Below are 6,000 nucleotides of genomic sequence, written 5' to 3' on the forward strand. Positions count from 1 at the left end.
GAATCACTAGTCTAAACAATTCAGGAGGGGTTGGAGAGATGGCTCAGTGGTTAAGAGCACTGACTGCCCTTCCAAAGGACCCAGGTTCGATTCCCAGCACCCACCTGGCAGCTCACAACTGTCTGAGGATCCAGTTATAGGGGAACTGACACCTTCACACCAATGCACATAAAGTTAAATAAACCATAAAAAATATATTTAAAAATAAATAAATAAATAAATAAATAATTCAGGAATCTGCAAACACATTGACACTGGGCCAAACAGTCTTAGAGGAATTTTTTTAATTGAAGAAAATAAACAATAACGAAACATTATGTGGCAGAGAATATCACAGTGACCTACAGCCAGAAAAGCCTAAAATACTATCTGGCTCCTTGTTCACTCCTAAATTGATACAACCAAAATCTACAGTAAATATTTTCCACAATCTTCATTGAGCGACCCTAGATCTATGCATTCAAATAGTTATCTATTCTGAAATTAAAATGAAGCATTTTTTGGTAACCATAGCTACATTTCTTTGTAACAATAACTACACTTTAAGTGCTCAAAAAATGGTTGCTAGTGGATAGCATGTTGGTCAGTGCATATATAAAACATTACATTATCACAGAAAATTCTATTGGAAAGGCTCAGCCCATCCAGTATCTAGAGTACCTTTCCTTGTTCTCTCAGCATCAAACACATCATGTATATCTCCATTGCTACATTTTTACTCCTTTTACACGTCTTTATCATCTTATAGAGCTTTCTGGCCATTCACATAGTCAAGAAGTACATTGCTTGAACCTAACCTTTAATGACCAAAATCTTCCAACATATTTCCCTTTCATATCTCTGACATTCATTCCAACAATTTGACCAATGAAATGCCATCTCCATGAAGTCAGCTTTAGACACTGAACCCATAAGACACAGAAGAAACCAAACTAAACCATTCAACTGAAGTGAAAACTAACTTCAACCTTTAGCGTCTAGAATAAAGGCTGCTTCGGGTTTTTAGTCACAACCCTTATTTCTGTTAACTTCTGTCTTGGCCACTGTTCTATTGCTGTGAAGACACGATGATCACAGTAACTCTTTTAAAAGGAAGCATTTAATAGAGGGCTGGCTTACTGATTCAAAGGCTTACATAGTGGAACATGACAGCAGACACGGTGCTGGAAAAGGAGCTGAGAGCCTAGGCTTGGCATGAGCTTTTGAAATCTCAAAGCTCATCCCCAGTGGCACACCTCCTCCAAGGCAGCCACATCTCTTCATTTTTCCAATCCTTTCCAATATTGCCACTCTCTAGTGACTAGACATTTAAATATATGATCCTATGGTGGCCATCCTTACTGAAAACACAACGTCAATACTTGGTTTTTCGAGACGAGTTTCTCCGTAGCTTTGGAGCCTGTCCTGGAACTAGCTCTTGTAGACCAGGCTGGCTTCGAACTCGTCAATATATTTTTAAAAGTCCAGTCGGCAATATTTTTTTCCACACCCAAGGGGCTTAAATCCAGATCCTGAGGATGGAAAGGTTGTGTTATAATCTAATTTGTGCCGCACGAATATTGACTTTATTAATGTTGGACCCGCAGAAATCCGGAACTCTATTATTGTGCTCAGACGAGCCTACTACTTAAAATTCACTCACTGCCTTCAAAGCACTGCAGCCGGGAACGTGGGGAATTTCGGTCAGAAACACACACCACAGGAAGACCGAGGAGGAGGAGGAGCGGCAGAGGTACGAGGTGGGGAAACCCAGACGAACACGGCGGGTGGGGCGGGCCCGGACTAGGCACCCGCGGGAGACTGCGGCGTTAGGACCGGGGACCGAGAACGCGGCGGGGCGGTCCCGGCGATGGAGGGGCCGGCCGTTAAGGCTCGCGCGTTCCCCACGGGGCAGGGATCTTCCCAGGTTGTCGGGCTGACGGAGCGACCCTCAGCGGCCGCGTCGGCCCGTCAGCGTTCAGACACAACCCAAACCCTCTCAGGAAGGAGCCCGAGACGCAGCCACGGCTCTTTCTTACCCCGCTGCAGTCCGTCTGCTCGCCTTGACCCGCTCCGCGCGCTCCTGCAGGACCAGACGTCACCGCTCCAGGAAATATTCAAAACTAACCGCCAGAGCGACGCGCAGGCGCATTGCCGCACACCAGAACGGCCCCGCCCCTAAGACGTCTCGAAATTTTTCTGCTATCTTCAGCGCCGACTTAAGTTTTCTCAAGTTTTTTCTCGTTTTCTACAGAATTTTCTTCGCCTCTATCAAATATAGACCTCTTATCCTGAGAAGGGCCATCTTCTTTCGATTGTCCGCTCTGTAACCAGTCGGACCGTTGGCTTCCGTACGAAATGGCGGCTTCCATGATATTGCGTCACAGCCCGCTGATACTACTCCCTATAGCTGCCAGGAAGACCTAAGCTTCTGGGACGAGGTGGCCGAGTGGTTAAGGCGATGGACTGCTAATCCATTGTGCTCTGCACGCGTGGGTTCGAATCCCATCCTCGTCGGTTGCTTTTTTTTTTTTTTTAATCCCTCCGTAGGGTTTCCACTAATTAACGTAACATAAAGTCATAACTTACAGGACGGAAACGATTGAATATTTCATCTGATTTCGATGGAATCTACTGATTTTATCTAGCACCATTAGTCTCATCATGGAAGGGTATTTCTTTATGGTATTGGGATTGAAAGAAAATATTTGAAAAGCACTTTCGAATCGTATGACCTCACAGATGAAGAAAAGGCAGATAAAAGGGTTTTCTAGGACTCAGAAAACGTAGTGGATTCAATTTCTCACAAAGTAAAACACAGCACAGAGACTACATGTTCAGAGATGGTCTGAAACATGGAGTGACCTAGCTCTGAGGTAAGTTTCGGTTATTTAAAGAGCTCTCATTCAGGGATTGTTGCTGTTGTTTTAAGTTTTTGAAACCAGAACATTTATTTTACGACTGTTTGAAATCCTCAAGATGAACTGGATGTGACTGCAGCTGCCCTCTTGGGTTTAGGTGTTGTTCCTTCACGAAATCCCGTCTGAATCTGCGATAGTGTTGAGGTGCCTCATCCTGAAAGACCCGGAGATATTTTTCTTGATTAATTAATCTCAATCTTCTGTTTTGAGGGAGAGACTCTCACTGAAAAAAGAAGGGGGGGGGGGAGAGAGAGAGAGAGAGAGAGAGAGAGAGAGAGAGAGAGCAGTTTTCTGCGACTGAAGAAGTGGTTCCTAGCATCTACATGTCAGCCCTGCTTGTCTATAACTCCAGTTCCAGGGGATGCAGCACAATCTTCTAAACTCCTTCAGCATCAGGTGTGCACAGGGCACACTTACATACACGCAGGCAAAACACTCAGACTCATAAAATAAATAAATTTAGTGATTTTTGGAAGAGCTCCTAAGCCTCACCAGGCGGTCAAAGGCATCGGAGTCACAGCAAAGGTTGAGGGCCATATGAGGGAATTGGCTGTGGGAAGACATCTGTAATTGATCCCAACAGGAGGTTGTGAGCTTAAGGCTAGCCTGGGCTACATAGTCAGCCCTGTCTCGAAAACAAAAGCACATACATAAAAAGCTTTTTACTTTTATGTTGGTGCTAGTACCTGAACTTGGTTAATCACTTTACCAGCTAAGTTGTCGCATTTTAAAGTTTTATTTTGATACAAAGCCTCATTAGTTGCCCAGGCTAGCCTCGAACTTTTGAACCTCCTGCTCTTCCAGAGTACCTGAGATCATGGTCCTGCACCACCGGGCCTGGCGCTCCCTGAAATAAGCCTTGTGTCTCTCTCCTTTTCCTGTAACTAGCAAGCCGGTTCCTGCCTCCCCTTCAGATCTGGGCTTAGATATCCTAGCTAGCTTGAACTGTTAACACAGCCTAGAAACACCTGAGAAGGGAGCCCCAAATGAAGGATCGCCCAAAGCAGATTTGTCTGGGGCTGTTCTTATTAGTTGGTACAGAGGGGTCCAGCCCCTGGAGGGCGACACCATTCCCAGAGCAGGTGGTCCTGGCCTGTATAAGAAAGGAAAGTTAAGAGCTTGCGAGCCAGCCTGCAAGAGGCATTCCTCCTTGGTTCTGCTTCAAGTTCCTGCCCTCCTTCTCTCAGGGTTGGTGAACCTGTGAGCTGAAATACACCCTTTCCTTTCCTAAGTGGCTTTGGGTCAGAGTGTTTTATCACAACCAGAAAGAAACTAGACAGAAGTCCTTCTCATCAACAAGCACCCCGAACCCTGAGTCTTGTATGTCCCTCCATTTCCTTTCACCTCTGTCTACTGCTCTCGCTTGATTCAGAGCCTTTGTGCCTCCCCTAGACACCGCCCTCTGCATTTTCTCAGCACTTGTCCGGCAGCGGCAGCCTCCAGGTAGTGAGTGCTGCATGCTCTTTGGAGACCAGCAGAGCAGCACTCAACCAGCTTCTTGCAGTGATACCTCTCCCTCCCTCCCTCCCTCCCTCCCTCTCTCTCTTTCAGGGCGGTGTTTTAAGACAGAGTTTCTCTGTAGCTTTGGAGCCTGTCCTGGAACTTGCTCTGTAGACCATGCTGGCCTTGAACTCAGAGATTCACCTGCCTCTGGCCTCCCTGGTGTGCCACCACCGCCCGGCATGATGGTTTCTTTTGGGTCCAGTTTCTACAAATAAAAGGTAGTTGGAGCTGGGAGAGGGACAGTTGCAGGCCTGTATTCTAAGCATTCAAGGAGGTTGAAATAGGATGAATGTGAATTCTAGGCTAGCCTGTGCTACATGGTGAGACCCTCTCAAAAACAAAAACCATGACAACAAAGCAAGTAGATTCTTGTTATTCTTAGTTCATTATTTTTATTTTATGTGTATAAATGCTTTGCCTGGCTGCACATCTGTGTGCCATATGCTTGTCTGGTACTCTTAGGAGCCCAGAGAGGGTACTGGATCCCCTGGAACTGAGCTGTACCTGGTTCTAAGCCTCCATATAGGTGCTGGTGATCAAACTCAAGTCCACTGCTCTTAATTACCAAGCTGTCACTGCAGAACTCTTTCTAAAGATTTTATTGTATTTTATATGTAGGGGTGTCTTGCCTGTGCACCACATGTGTTCAGTACCTACTGAGGCCAGAAGATGGTACTGAATCCCCTACAATTGGAGTTACAGATGGTTGTGATAAATCACATAGGTACTGAAATCAAACCTGGGTCCTCTGGAAGAGCAGCCTGGATTCTTAGCTGTTGAGTCATCTCTCAGCTCCAGGTGAGTTATTTCTATAAAGGAAAAGCTTCAGGTGTTCTGAAAACTATAATACAATGGAAAAATCTAGGATTGGAGAGATGGCCCAGCAGTTAAGAACACTTACTTTCTCAGCAGAGAAGCAGGGTACAGTTCTCAGCACCCAGATGGCAGGTTACACCAGGTGGCTATACCTCCAGTTCCAGGGGATCTGGGCTCCTCAGGTACCAGGCATTCATGCAGTGCGCATACATAAATTCAGGCTAAACACTCATATATAAAATATAAGTAGTTAATTAATAAAAAAACATAAAAATCAAGAATGGAAAAAGTGAATTGGAAGCTCATTTTAAAAAATATTGATTGGCCGGGCGGTGGTGGTGCACACCTTTAATCCCAGAACTCGGGAGGCAGAGGCAAGCAGATCTTTTGAGTTCGAGGCCAGCCTGGTCTACAAGCACTAGTTCCAAGACAAACTCCAAAGCAACACAGAGAAACCCTGTCTTGAAAAGCCCAATAATTAATAATAATAATAGTAATAATAATAAATTATTCATCGGATAGTTTCTTACATGTATTAAATAAATTTTAGCCGTTGTCCCCCTCATTACCCTCTCTCATCCCCTCTTCTCTTCCACCAAAGCCCTTCTTTTCAAGAAGTTTCTTCCTACTGTCACCTGTCACGTGTGGTTTTTGATGGCTGATGCACTGGGTTGAATTAGGGTTGCGTATAATGGCCATGGAGGGAGGTTATTTTCTGGAGCAACTTTTCAATGGTTAGACCACTGAAACAATCATTAACTGTCGGTAGCCCTTAGGGAGG

At 45.2% G+C, this 6,000-nt stretch overlaps 1 protein-coding gene and 1 non-coding gene across 3 annotated transcripts in view; one reads left to right on the top strand and one right to left on the bottom strand.

Moving 5' to 3' along the window:
• Knl1 (kinetochore scaffold 1) overlaps positions 1–2,116 on the bottom strand; it is a 66,316-nt gene extending 64,200 nt beyond the window's left edge. The window contains exon 1 of one of the 2 annotated variants that reach the window (XM_048459469.3): positions 2,019–2,116. The gene's annotated coding sequence lies outside the window, so the exon portion shown is untranslated. Of the gene's footprint in view, positions 1–1,642; positions 1,715–2,018 lie in introns of those variants that run through there. The other variant, XM_087911298.1, reaches the window with a different exon arrangement.
• Positions 2,117–2,414: 298 nt separating this feature from the next.
• On the top strand, positions 2,415–2,496 carry Trnas-gcu (transfer RNA serine (anticodon GCU)). Its single transcript has one exon. It is a non-coding gene; the product is annotated as a tRNA-Ser (tRNA).
• Positions 2,497–6,000: the final 3,504 nt, after the last annotated feature.

The sequence above is a fragment of the Myodes glareolus genome, chromosome 10 (assembly GCF_982192425.1).
Source record: "Myodes glareolus chromosome 10, mMyoGla1.1, whole genome shotgun sequence".
NCBI classification, from domain to species: Eukaryota; Metazoa; Chordata; class Mammalia; order Rodentia; family Cricetidae; genus Myodes; species Myodes glareolus.